The 14599-nt window shown below is 47.8% G+C and overlaps 1 long non-coding RNA gene across 1 annotated transcript; it reads left to right on the plus strand.

Annotated features, from left to right (window-relative positions):
- The first annotated feature begins 658 nt into the window (after positions 1–658).
- On the plus strand, positions 659–1581 carry LOC123134850 (uncharacterized). Its single transcript, XR_006465752.1, has 2 exons — positions 659–907; positions 986–1581. It is a non-coding gene; the product is annotated as an uncharacterized lncRNA (long non-coding RNA).
- Positions 1582–14599: the final 13018 nt, after the last annotated feature.

Raw genomic sequence — 14599 nt, forward strand, 5'->3', positions numbered from 1 at the left:
CTACCGGGCGAGGCGGCCAGCCCTGGCGCGGTCGCTGCCTGGCCGACAGGCCCTGCTGCGAGCGGGCCCCGCCAGTGGGCCTCGCAGCCACCGCCTGAGGCGGCCTCACCTGGCTGACAGTGCTGGCCGACAGCTGCTGGTGCTGCTCGGTTGCCGAGGCGTGGGCCCCGCCGCCACTAGCATAGGCGGCCGTTGCTGCATGCGCGCGCTGATTCCCGGGCCGACATGAGCACTGTAGTAAATGGCGTTGATTCCCACGTGTATGTGATTGCTTGTTGCTAATGATGCTGATTTTCATGATTGAGCGGGAATCCGATGCGGTGTGTTAATTTCATGGGCTCGCTGTTGCAAACTGGGCTGATTCCTTGCAGGGTGGATCTGCAGTGTGACCGACATGAGAACTGTGGCAAATGGCGCTCATTCCCATGCTTTGAAAATTGCTGCTGCAGGTGAGGTGACAGCACCCAAGAGCGTGATTTCCGCGCGGTGATATGGACACCGATGCCTGCTTTTGGTTCTGTAGTGCCGACACTACAGGGATCCTAAAAGATCCCGCCTAATTTCCTCTGTTCTCGCTTATTTTCTCGCCATCATTAATCGTCTGAGCCTATAAAAGAAGACACCGAGGCTCTCGTCCAGCCATCCTAGAAATCGCCAGTGCGCAAAGTGTGTACACATTTTTTCAGTCGATATGAGTTTGCCTTGTTCGGATCAAAGCATTAGGCCGAGGAAAATGAAGACTGCAAGTTTGCCTCCTGGGGTGGCAGTCCTGCGGTGTTGGTGTGGCGATCTTTGCAAGGTGAAGGAGGTGACGAATTTTTCAGATTGCTTGGGCATGAAGTTTTTCATATGCGCCAATTATGAGGAAGATCCTGCCGTAGCTATTTTAGAGTACGACAAGCCTCCGGTATGGTTTAACCATCACGAATAGATATTGTTGGTATTTTCATTGATTCTTTAGTAACATTCTTGTTTCTTGTTGTAGTCTCCTCCGCCTCTGTGCATGTACTATCGTTGGATTGACACGGAGAAGCCGGCCTGGGCAGTGACTGAGATTCGTGAAAGAAGTCGCCGTGCGTGGAATAGTTTATTTGCGGAAGAGCGACGCGAGAAGGCGGAAGCTGAGGAGAAAGCAGAGCAAGAGAGAGAGTTAAAAGAATACTATGCGGAGCAACACCGTTTTTTGAGGAAATGGGAAAGAAAACAGGGAAGAGGCTCGTCGCATGGAGGAGCAGGAACGACAGCGAAAGGAGGCTCGTGAGGCGGAGAGGCAGAGAAAGAAAGAAAGGGCTCGTCAGGCCAAGGCAGCAGAAGAAGCTGGCGATGGAAAAGGAAAATATCCATGTTGGACTCAGTAGATTCCTGTGGTAGTATTTTAAATTTTGCAATCATTTGTATCTTTATTTCTGCAGTTTAATGTAGCTTCATTTCAGTAGTTAAATGTAGCTTTATTTAAATTCTACGATGTATCTTATTTTCAGTTGTACCTTGTCGTGTTGTATCTTATTTTCAGTTGTACCTTGTCGTGATGGAAAAAATATATAGTTTTAGAATAAAGTAGTGGCATTTTCTTTCCCTCCACTAATTATCAAGCATCGTGCAACAACTATAAAATGAAATTAAGATAGAACATAATGCCTTACAATAAGAGAGTATAAACTAATAATGCAAGTACATCTGAATTAAACGGTACAACTGGAATACAGCTTAAAAACTACATGAAGGCATCATCGTCATCCTCCGTCGATGCAGAACTCTTGCCCTTCGAGGATGCAGAACTCTTATCCTTGGACGATGAAGAACTCTTGCCCTTCGAGGATGCAGTACTCTTGCCCTTGGACGATGCAGAACTCTTGCCCTTTGACGATGCAGAACCCGGAAGCGGCGGCATGAAGATATCATCTTCGTCCTCGCTCTCCTCAGTCCATAAAAATGGATGGTTTTCTGCAGTCCTTCTAAAAGTTTCACTCTTCGGCTCCACAACCTTCTTCCACCTTGCATCCAACCTATGAAGTTCTTTACGTACCTCCTCATAGGTCCTTTCAGGCCACCCAGACCTACGTAATTGGTGAGCCAACTCATTCATTATGGTGTCACTACCGGTGAGATCGTCCCATGGAACTATTCTATTGTCCATCCTGAAATCGGTAGCTAGCCTCAGAAGAGTGCTACTCATCCCAGAGTGAAAACTACGATTGAAAGGATAATGGGACATCTCGACTACACTACACTCGAATGCTTATCCACCTCCGTCTGAAGGGGGTTTTATAGGTAAAGAGGAGAAAATGGCGGGAAAGAACGACTGCAGTATGGAGGGAAAGGGTTGGCGGGAACATATGGCGGGAAACGGGTGGCAGGAAGATATGGCGGGAAGGGGTTGGCGGGAAACGGGTGGCGGAACATATGGAGGGAAAGCGTTTGCGGGAAAATATTGAGGGGAAAGCGTTGCTTGGAAATATATTTTTTTCAATGTCTAAGATGGGCAATGGTTGCACAGTATTCATCAGCCAAAATTTTAAAAAAAATTCATTTCGGCCTAACATAAGCAAAAGAGTGGAGCGGGATAGTATGGCGGGAGATATAGGCGGGAAAAATTGTTCCTGACTGGTGCATTTTTATTTCAGCATACATAGATGTTCAAATTGAAAAGTCTGATACACACATATGTAGATACAATGGGTCGCGCACGTGCATAGATGAATCACCCTACTTTACGACGACCACCTGGCCTTTCCTTACGACCGGAAGGCGACAAGCGATTAGGTGGCCGGGGCACACGAAGACCGCGGCCGTACTCCAATTCGGCTTCATGTGTCTGCGAGTCCTGCGTAGGTGGTGGAGTCACGAATCCTTGTTGCGAACCTGAAGCGTAATTGTAGGCGTATGGTTGTGACTCCGGGGGGATAAAAGATGGGCCAATAACATCCCCTCCGAAGAACTCTGTAACTAATGATGTAACCGTGTCGCCAAGATCATGTGATGCTCCCCGGAGGTCTGTGTTGACGCCATGATCATGTGATGCTCCCCGGAGGCCTGTGTTGACGCCACGTTGGGTGTTCTCATCGCCCCAATTAACATCAGGTGTGTCCTGCACATAGAAACATTTTAAACAAACTGTTAGAGGATAATATATGATATCATTGTAAATGCATTGAAATGTAAACATGACTACCTGAGCATATCCCTCTCCTATACTGTCTGGCCATTGTATGTGGTGCTGGTTTAAATCTGGTACACGAGTCTCCTCGGGCATGGGGATCCCTCGCGTGGAGAGATACGGCTGAGATCCCTCACCTTGGGTGTATGCACCATATCCTGTGTACGCATATGGGTTAGAAACTGCTCGGGCATCGAATCCAAGCCCGTGCCATGGTCCTGAGATGTCTGCCCCTGACGAAGCTGCATCGAAGAAGAGCGATGCAGCGGCAGAGATGAGTCATGTCGTGGCAATGTCGTTCTAGTACTCGGACCCTCCCCCCATTGCTCATGGCTCGTACGCGCCTCGCTCGGTCTGGACGACGGTGCCGCACTCGGTCTGGCTGACCTCGCTACCGGCATGTATGCTCTAGTGGCAACGTCGTCGCCTCTACCGCATCTGAACTTCTTTGCCAAGAATTGTTGCAAAAGTTTCTGGAATGTCTTGCGATATGGGCCCTGGGCCGGCATGCTATCCGTAGCCATCTGCCCTACTTCGTTGACATTTTCAAGCTGAACAATATTTGGATGTTATTTAGTTCAAATGATTATGAAATGATGGACCTAAAAAAGTTACAAGTGATTACCAGGTGGTCACGATAGTAAGCTGCATGCAGCTTAACATGTCTCCGCGTCTGCTCCTCTTGTGTGAGATGTGTTGGTATAGTAGCTGGCTGACTGGCCAGGCTAGCACGTGTGTTCATGCAGTACCACTGCTTGTACGCTTGATCTGTACTTCCATCGTACGGTCTGCGAAATTAAATAATTACATAAACCGTTGTGATGAAAGCAAAGCATCTTCATGCATCGTATGATCATCGTAAAAAAATAATGTACATAAAATATACCTAAGTTGACGCACTATATCTGCTAGCGCTTCATTTTCCCACTTGTGTACCCATTCACTGTTCTCTTCCCTCCAATCGTATAAACTCCAACCCCTGACCATATTTGTTAGCCTGCAAATTATGTAACAAAGTGTGAGTTTAGTAAATTAAAAATGACACTAACTATTTAGGGATGTCACATCTTACTTATGTGTTTTCTCGTCGATACGTCTGGGAAAAGGTGGTGAAATTTCTTGATAGAGACCGAACTGTCTCATTACACGCTCTGGGTTGTAAGGTTCAACACACCACAGGAACAATAAGTTGCAGCGAGTCAGCCAGAATGCACTATCGGTCAACATGCCTGGTGTGAAGTGTCGAGCATCAAAGACCATTTTTAGCTGGTCCTGAGTCCACGGGTTCCGTGTGACTTCTGCCTCATCAAGTATCTCAAACTGCTGGTGGTACATAGGGTAACAATTTTTCGCAATATCTGGAGACCAACGTTTCCGTGCCTTTGTCCACCTGGTGGTCATAGTTGCGCTAGCACCCTCGCCAAAGTCGTATGGGTATATGGGTTGTACTATACGAGGTCGTCCTATAGGGAGGTATTCCCAGGACCACAACTGTAGAAACTCATAGGCGACACAAAGTAATGGAGCTTTTTGTGCGAAAGAGGTTTTTTGCGTGGCATCACACAAGCCTCTGTATGTATGAGATAGCATGGCAGAACCGAAGTTGTATTTTGGCTGCTCGAGTAAAGGTTCATCTACCATATTCTCTGCAATGTAGATGAGACCAGGGACAACAACGTCCCCATGTGAATTTGGAAATAGATTCCCGAGGAGCCACAACAAATACGCAAACAGATGTCTTTTTCTCGTCTTCTCATTGGCGAAGCTAGATAAATTAAGAAAGTTATCACGAAGCCAGACGAGTGGGATGCCCCGAGGGTTACCAGAACGTTGTGATTCTGGCATTTCCATCCCAAGACGGGCTGCTATATCTAATGCCCAAGATGGAGGCACTCGTGGAGAGACTACTGGCTCACCTCTAATTGGTAGAGCAGTGATCATAAAAACATCTTTCAGTGTAGGTGCAAGCTCCCCAAAACGAAAGTGAAAGGTGTGGGTTTCAGGTCTGCACCGGTCAACGAGGGATGTCAAAAGGGATGGGTCCGAACGTACTTGGTCGTGTCATGATGTGAGCCTAGCAAAACCTTGTAGTCCATAAGCGTCAAGGTGAGCAAGGAAATGATTGTGTATTGGCCATGTTTTCTTTATGGTTCGAAGTCTGAAAAGTTGATAATCATGCTTAGTATTTGGTTTCAAAAATAGGTGGAAACGGTGGCCGGTGTCATGGGGCCCCTGCAAAAGCACTGGCACTTCACCCATAACCTGCACACAAACATACAAATATAAATTACGAGGAAGACAGAAATACAAATGCAAATCAAAATTAACTTAAAAAATACAAAGAGATATGATTTACATTAATTATCTGAAGTTAACATCAGGAGTACAATAATACAAAGAGAATCAATTTAAATTTAATATAAGTACACATAACGAGTATAAATATAAATAGACATGGCGAGTACATATATATCAACATCGTGCGTTGTTGTTGGCTCGATACGAGCAGTCTTTGCGTGAATGTCCAGGACACCTGCAAACGCGGCATCGCCTTGGTTCTCCCATCTGGCTATGGTCCATGTCATTGCGATGACGCCTAGACTGACGTCGTCCCTTTGCGATTCTCATCAAGTCGGTGTTCGGAACCCATTTCGGCCCATCTGGCCACAACATTTTGTAGTTCATATCAATGCCCCAAGCCCAGAACTCACCGTTCCAAGTATTGTACAGATTGTACATGTTGAAGTACGGCGATATGTATGGCTCGACGCTGATTTTTGAACAGCAGCCGCCCGGAGCACATGACTGCAAGGGTAGCCCTCAAGCTTGGGCTTTTTACAAGTGCACTCACAGGAGGTTGAGCCAAGGGTGATAGCTTGCTTTTTTGATCCTCTGTGGTGACCCTTAACGTACTTGGCTCGCACATTGACCTCCCACTTATTCCTAAGTGCGTCCACTTTCCTGCAGCCATGACTTTGGGACTTCTTTGCTTTCTCATCCAGATGTCTTTGCATCTTCTCGGACCATGGCTTGTTCAATTCAACTTGTGCTTTGGCGACGGTGACCCTGTCTGCAAAGTATGACAGGGTCCGGTTCTAAGTTTCTTCAATTAGGGTTGTGATAGGCAGTGCTCGCACCCCTTTAAGAACACCATTGTACACCTCTGACATGTTGATGGTCATTATTCCATACCGAGCCCCGGTGTCGTGAGCCTGCGCCCACCTCTCCAAATGAGGGCAATTCTCGGTGATCCACTGGCTCAAATTTATGGCCGTCCTACGACCCCTCCGGTCTTCTCTCTGCGGCAAGGCCGCGTGGTCGATCTCACCATTGATACCTGCCCATATCGCATTCATTTTGGCTTCAGTTTTTTGCATGCACATCCTCTTGAATAACTTGAACCAATCCTTGTTTTTGAATTTGGAGTAAAAGTTTGCTGCCAAATGCCTCATGCACCACCTTCCCTCTAGATCGGGCCAGCCCCACTCTTCTTCCGACGCCTTAATTATTTCAAGAGCGCTTAATAATCCAGTGTTGCGATCAGAAATGATGCAAACACATTTACGCTCTTTCACGACACCAATCTTCACGCAGCTCAGGAACCACAACCAGCTATCTTTTTCTCGCTCTCGACCAATGCATATGCAATAGGAAGAAGCTGATTATTTGCATCCGCTGCAATTGCCACCAATAGTGTGCCCTTGTACTTTCCAGTGAGAAAGGTACCATCAACAGATAATACCGGGCGACAGTGCCTGAAGGCTTGTATAGTCTGGGCGAATGCCCAGAATAAGCGGTCCAGGATTAGCTGACCCAGGTTCATTGGGTTTGGACGTTCTCTCCGCCAAACTTGTGTCCCCCTATTAGCACTTGCTATTTGATGAAGCATTCTAGGGGCATAAGAATATGCCTCCTCATAGGTACCATACAAGTTCTTGAGTATATTTTCCTTCGCACGCCTAGCCTTGCTGTAGCTAACAGGAAATCCAATTAGATCCTCTGCATCTTTTTGCAGAGCCCTAACACTAATGTTGAGACTTCCCTGCACAATTGTTTTCATCGTCTGTGCCACAAATTTTGCTGTCACATTGCAGTGATCTGAAAGAGTCCCAGTTGGTCACAGGTATGCTCCACTATTTTTGTGATATGCCATGACTGACATACCCCAGGCTTCAGTCTAGCGAGAACTCTTCCGCGGCAACCTTTCGCGGTGTGGATGCATATGACCTTCAACTCTTTTTTATCAGACTGCTTCACTCTATGCTGGCGGTGGATGCCGATTGCATAGCTACCCATTGCCTGGTAAGCAGACTTCTTATCTGGGAAAACTTGCCCAACCTCCAGCTTCCCGCTCCTAGGCCAGAAGCAGAGTGAAATTCGTTGGTGATGCTCATATCCTGTAAAAACCTAGGTTGCAGTGCCGCCGCGACCACCCTCTGAGGAGGAACATCTTCTTCTCCGCTTGACTCCGAAGACGCAGAAGAATGATCATCATCATCTAGCGCCTCCGGCAATCCCTCCACGTGTTCGCTCATGTCAACGGCCGCCGACCAATATCCTGTGTCATACATAGGCTGGCCGCCCGTCGGTTCCGATGGGCCGATGCTAGGGGCTGATGTGATGGCCAACTCGACCTCACCACCCCTGCTACTGCATCCGGCAACATCAGTGACTGAAATGAACTCCACATACACCATCGGCTGACCATATATTAAGTTATTGGGATTGCTTGCAAACCTCATGTACGACCCCCACGACCGATCACCTGTGATAGGCCGCAAACCCCAACGGGCAACTGTCCCATCATTTCCTCCGTCAACGACGAAGGCCTCCATTGTCATTTTTTTTCCTGCATCACTGGGCCAAACACCGCTCGGATGCACCTTCTAACAGCTGCGTAACCCACGCTGACTATGTCTCTCACCACTACTGTAGTCGACTCGCAGACGGACACATCCACCCCGCATGGACCGTCGCGTAAGACATTCCCATAGTACACTACTAAATTTTCCATAGTACCTAACCAACATACATGTTTACATTTCAAATAATTAGTAACTGAACATTTAGTAACGATGACAACATTTACATATCTTACAACTAAAATAATAAACGTATTTTCGTTATAAATATTCGGTTTGTTTTTAGAATCATTTGCTTAGACTTTAAGGGGTGGTTTGGTTAACGGGTATTTAAAGATCTAATAAATTTTCCATAGTACCTAACCAAAATACATGTTTACATTTCAAACAATTAGTAACTGAACATTTAGTAGTAGTACGATGACAATATTTACATATCAGACGACTAAAATAATAATCGTATTTTCGTTACAAATATTCATTTTGTTTTTAGAATCATTTGCTTAGACTTTTCGAGGTTGTTTGGTTAACAGGTATTTAGAGATTTTTTTTCTCCAACTCGTCTACGAGCGTCACAAACTAAAACTCTCTTTTTTCTCTAACGACTATTAGTAAAAACTATTTTTCTTACAACAGGTTATAACAAAACCCATGGTAATTACTCGCTATCCAAACAACCAGTAAACATAATAGTACGATAATAACATTTTAATATCATATGAGTAAAACATTTAGTTTCTTTCGGCTTTATATAATTTTTTTCACATCATACGATAACAATCATTTATCTACAAATAATAATATTTACAGCAACATGCACATTATTCACAATAGTACATCAATACAAAAAATATTAACAAAATTACAGTGTTATTTTTTACCTTAGCTCCAATATGGATGTGCTTGCGAATGCAATTAAGCGTCAAAATAGTTCCAATAAATATCCGTCGCCAGTACTATATGAACGGAGTCAACTTGTTATCACATTAACATCAATATTACACACGGATTTTTTTTCCTGCTAACAAAATGGAAACACAATTTCTTCAATCACGTCTTCTCCTTCTTGTTTGCTACTAAGATGAATTATTTTACCTAATTACATACATCATTAAATACATTAGCACATAATCTGAACATATAAAATTTAGATTATTGCGACATAACAAAGTAGACCTACGGTCTCCTAACTATAGACTTATTAATAAACATACCACATAAAATAACATACCACATGAAATAACATACCACATGCAATAAAAAATATTGTAAATGTTGTATCTGTCGTCTGAAATTATTTCTAACCTCTACGCACTAACATCGCATAGCTAATGACGAGCTAAAAGACTAACTAATTACCACCCTACATGCACAAATAAATAAATGTATTGCAGAGCTCATACCTTGATCTTCAACTTCGTACTACACTTTCGCAACGCAAATCCTACTCCTCAAGCTCTAAATGACTCCAAATGACTCCTTCAAGTGCTAAAATTATGCCTAAAACAACAGAGAATACACACTTAGGAACTAATCAAACAGAACAAAAACATCATGCATGTGAACGAAACCAACAAAAATGGATAGATCTTACCTTAATCTAACTTTTCTTCAACTTCATCATCTTCGAAATCAAACTCCAAATCGACCAAAATCACGAGTAAAAGTGGCTACCTAGTTTTCCTTTCTGTCTATGTATGCGCTCAGAGAGAGCTAAGAGGTAGAGGAGGCAACCAGAGATATGCGAGAGAGAGTGTATGTGCACGGAGTCGCGGATGTGCGTTTAAAAAGAAGAGGACCACTGTATTGTCGGCAGAGCAAGCCAGAACTCACCTACCACGGCATCAGATTCCAGCATCGCGGTGTCTCATCATCGCAGCAACAACAACGCCTAAGTGCTGTCGCTTCGGCCGGAGAAATAGACGGAAGCGAGAATCACGCACAGCTTTCATCAGTGTCGTTTACGTAGCAATCAGTACTACAAAGTTTAGGCGGGAATCCAATCATCGAAACTTGTGGCAGGCAAAACAAGGAGCTGGGAAAAGCAGCGCCCGTGAAAATCTGCGCCACCGGAATCAGCGCCGCATTGGAATCAGCGCCGTCTGCGCCGTTGTCGCGCGTGCAGCTGCAGGGTCGCCGCCTCCTGCAGTGGCGGCGTGGCCCACAGGCGGGGCTCGCGAGCATCACAAGTTGTTGGCCCGCGCCCGACAGCGGCAACAGAGGCCGCCTCGCTAGGTGGCGGCATGGCCCACCAGGCCTGGCCGTTCCGTCCCGGCTCGGCGCACTGTGCTAACACGGTTATTTCCCGCGCGGCCGCCTCCGGCGGTGGCGGCCGGGCCCGCCGCCTCGTCGCATGGCGGCAGGTGCCACGTGTCGCCTGCCGCGCCTGCCGCCACCGGTGAGGGGGTCCTTTTTGTCAATGTTTTTGACATGTGGTTTTTTTTGGCAATTCTGTTGGCCAGAGGGTTCTTTTGGACAAAAAATCGCGCTACTAGGGTTCATTTTGTTTACGATTTCTGGCCACACCTTATCGTTTGGATTCCGGATGCCGCACTTAGACCTCTTTCAATGCCGCACTTAGATCTTGCTAATCCAGTTCGGCCAAAGCACGCACCGAATGTGTCGAATTGGTCCAAGCCTAGCCCGACCCGATCTCGATGTAGTGTGATCTCCTGAGATTCACATATGCAATCGATGGGAAATCATGCATCCTAGCCCGTTGGTACTGAAACAGTATCTGATCACGTACCCTTAACCAGCACGGGGAGGCTAAGTTTGGTCACGACGGGGTGCTCGTGCACGAAAGGCACGTAGACACTGGCGTGCGCAGTCGAGCCACAGCCACCGGCCAGTGCGGACGTGCATGTACATTTGGCACGGGACGGGAAGTTTTGACGGCGACGTCATTCGGTTGGCCGGTTGCATTGCCCCCGGTTCCGGCAAGAGGCAAACGGAGCACCACGTCCACGTGCAGGACCGAACTGGCCGGTCGGCGAGGCAGTTATCCTGTCCGGGTCAGCTGCTACTCTGCTAGCTCGATCTAGCTACACAAGCCGAAAGAGACTGAGACACGACGTCGTGTATGTGCATGGACTCCCCACCATGCGTGGCCGGCAACCACTGAGAGCCATGCACGTACCCTACCCTAGCTCCTTAACCTACATCGCTCCCCCCTTTCGGTCCCCTTTTGCAATAGTTTTCTTCAGTAGTTGCTCCCCTGATAGTGTGTGACTACTGACTAACCTGTTTCGAACTACTGATGTATTTTCGTTGATTGCAGAATTAATGGAAAGGGGTGTCAGCCTGGTTGAAAAAAAAAGCTCCTTAACCTACAACTACTATCCGGATACTCATGCTGCGGTGCTACCATTTTTTTCAGTAGTAGGCCGGCTGTCGATTGATCCGAACAGCAACCCATGCTGTAGCGTTACCATGGTTTGAAGTCGACATCACAATTATTCACCCTTTCATTTTTTTTTACATCAGTGCCTGCATTATTTGGTCTCTCTTTGTACGAGTAGTTTAGAAGGCGGTCGGGTTGTCAAAGCTGGCCGAGGCCATTTATTTACTGTTGTTCCTGGCGACCATGAGCTTACAGGCCTTCCAACAGGGCCGCCTCATCCTCCCAACCCTAGCTGCCCCTCCTCCTCACCCCCTTCCCTCCTTCCTCCCTCACCGCCGCCTGAGGCAGCCGCCGGGAAAGTCCGGGGCACCAAGGATGGTGGCGGCGGGGACTCGGTTGCCCTGCTCCTGTGTGGGGAACCCCGGATCTGGAGTGGTGGCTTCATTGGCAAGGCACGGCCGACTAACAGCCGTGCGGGTGGTGGATCCGGTGTCCCGGCCGCGCGGGCGGCGGGATCCGGTGGTCATTGGCGGCCGGCGGCGGCTTCTGTGGCGGTCGGTGTGCGCGATCTGGCACCTCCCTTCCTCCCCTGTTCGGCGTGCGGGCCAGCCTGGTCGGACCGCGCTTCCTCCCGGTCGCTGGTTCTGTACAGGAGGTGCTGCTGGTGGTGGAGATCTAGTTCGGGCAAAATCCCTGGCCGGCCATGACCGGCCGCACCGATAGCGACGCCTGAGGGCGCCGTTTCCCTCCTTGGAGGCGTCTGTATGGAATGATCTCCTCACTTCACCTTCCCCTAGGTCTCTGGGGCGAAAGCCCTAACTCTATTGGGCGGCGGCGGCGTTCACGATGTCGTTCCCTTCTTGAAGGCGCCGCTTTGGGAACCTTGGGGTTAGGTGGCGCTTGTGGGTGGTGGGCGACGGCGGTGATGCGCCCCTTTCTGTGATGCCCCCGATTCAATCGTACACTAATCATGCACGCAAATGTGTACGATCAAGATCAGGGACTCACCGGAAGATATCACAACACAACTCTAAAAACATAAATAAGTCATACAAGCATCATAATACAAGCCAGGGGCCTCGAGGGCTCGAATACAAGTGCTCGATCATAGACGAGTCAACAGAAACAACAATATCTAAGTACAGACATAAGTTAAACAAGTTGCCATAAGATGGCTAGCACAAACTGGGATACAATCAAAAGAGGTGCAGGCCTCCTGCCTGGGATCCTCCTAACTACTCCTGGTCATCGTCAGCAGCCTGCACGTAGTAGTAGGCACCTCCAGTGTAGTAGTCGTCGTCGACGGTGGCGTTTGGCTCCTGGGCTCCAACGTCTGGTTGCGGCAACCAGGTAGAAGGGAAAGGGGAAAAAGGGGAGAAGGCAACCGTGAGTACTCATCCAAAGTACTCGCAAGCAAGGAGCTACACTACATATGCATGGGTATATGTGTAAAGGGCCATATCGGTGGACTGAACTGCAGAATGCCCGAATAAGAGGGGCATAGCTAATCCTATCGAAGACTACGCTTCTGGCAGCCTCCGTCTTGCAGCATGTAGAAGAGAGTAGATTGAAGTCCTCCAAGTAGCATCGCATAGCATAATCCTACCCGGCGATCCTCCCCTCGTCGCCCTGTGGAAAAGTGATCACCGGGTTGTCTGTGGAACTTGTCTGGGTGTGTTTTATTAAGTATCCGGTTCTAGTTGTCATAAGGTCAAGGTACAACTCCAGGTCGTCCTTTTACCGAGAGACACGGCTATTCGAATAGATTAACTTCCCTGCAGGGGTGCACCACATAACCCAACACGCTCGATCCCATTTGGCCGGACACACTTTCCTGGGTCATGCCCGACCTCGGAAGATCAACACGTCACAGCCCCACCTAGGCCTAACAGAGAGGTCAGCACGCCGGTCTAACTCCTATGGCGCAGGGGTCTCGGCCCATCACCCATTGCACACCTGCATGTTGCGAGGGCGGCCGGAAGCAGACCTAGCAACCTCCATTACAAAGGAAGTCACGTTACGCGGTCCAATCAGGCGCGCGCCGCTCAGTCGCTGACGTCTAGAAGCTTCGGCTGATACCACGACGTCGAGTGCCCATATCTTTCCCACGTAGTTGGTTAGTGCGTATAGGCCAGTGGCCAGACTCAGATCAAATACCAAGATCTCGTTAAGCGTGTTATTATGAAGCAACCACGAACGCCGACCAGTGCCAGGCCCACCTCTCGCCTAGGTGGTCTCAACCTGCCCTGTCGCTCCGCCACAAAGATCCACACAGAGGGCCGTTGGGACAAAGGTCCTTTCAGCCCCCAATCCGTGAATCACTCACGGGCACTCAACGAGCCAACCCGACTTTAGTCACCATCTGTAGTATGTATATATGTATAGTATATACCCGTGATCACCTCCCAAGTGATCACGGTCCGATAGTATAGCAAGGCAGACCGACAAGAATGTAGGGCCACAGATGATAAACTAGCATCCTATACTAAGTATTTAGGATTGCAGGTAAGGGTATCAACAGATGTACTAACAATGTCAGGCTATGCATCAGAATAGGATTAACGGAAAGCAGTAACATGCTACACTACTCTAATGCAAGCAGTATAGAGGAGAATAGGCGATATCTGGTGATCAAGGGGGGGGGGCTTGCCTGGTTGCTCTGGCAAGGAGGGGTCATCTTTGGTGTAGTCGAACACACGGACATCGGCACCGGTCTCAGAGTCTACCGGAAAGAAGTAACGGAGGGGGAACACAATAAATAATAGAGCAATCAAATGTAACACAAGCAAGACTCAGTAATATGCGGTGCTAGGGGTGACCTAACATAGTGGTAGTTGATACCGGCGAAGGGGGAAAACATCCGGGAAAGTATTCCCGGTGTCTCGCGTTTTCGGACAGACGGACCGGAGGGGGAAAGTTCCATGTTTGCTATGCTAGGTATGTATGGCGGACGAACGAGCTACGTATCCGGATTCGTCTCGTCGCTCAGAGCAACTTTCATGTACAAAGTTTTTTCATCTGAGCTACGGTTTATTTTATATGATTTCCTAAAGTTTTAAATCATTTTTAGAACTTATTTAATTGATTTAATTCAACATTATCCATAATAGTGCATGCTGATGTCAACATGACGTTAGCATGATGTCAGCAGTCAACAGAGGTGTTGACTGGTCAAACTGACGTGTGGGTCCAGTGGGACCCACCTGTCATACTCTGTTTAGGTAACTAGGGTTTAGT

Source organism: Triticum aestivum, chromosome 6B (genome assembly GCF_018294505.1).
Source record: "Triticum aestivum cultivar Chinese Spring chromosome 6B, IWGSC CS RefSeq v2.1, whole genome shotgun sequence".
Taxonomy (NCBI): Eukaryota; Viridiplantae; Streptophyta; class Magnoliopsida; order Poales; family Poaceae; genus Triticum; species Triticum aestivum.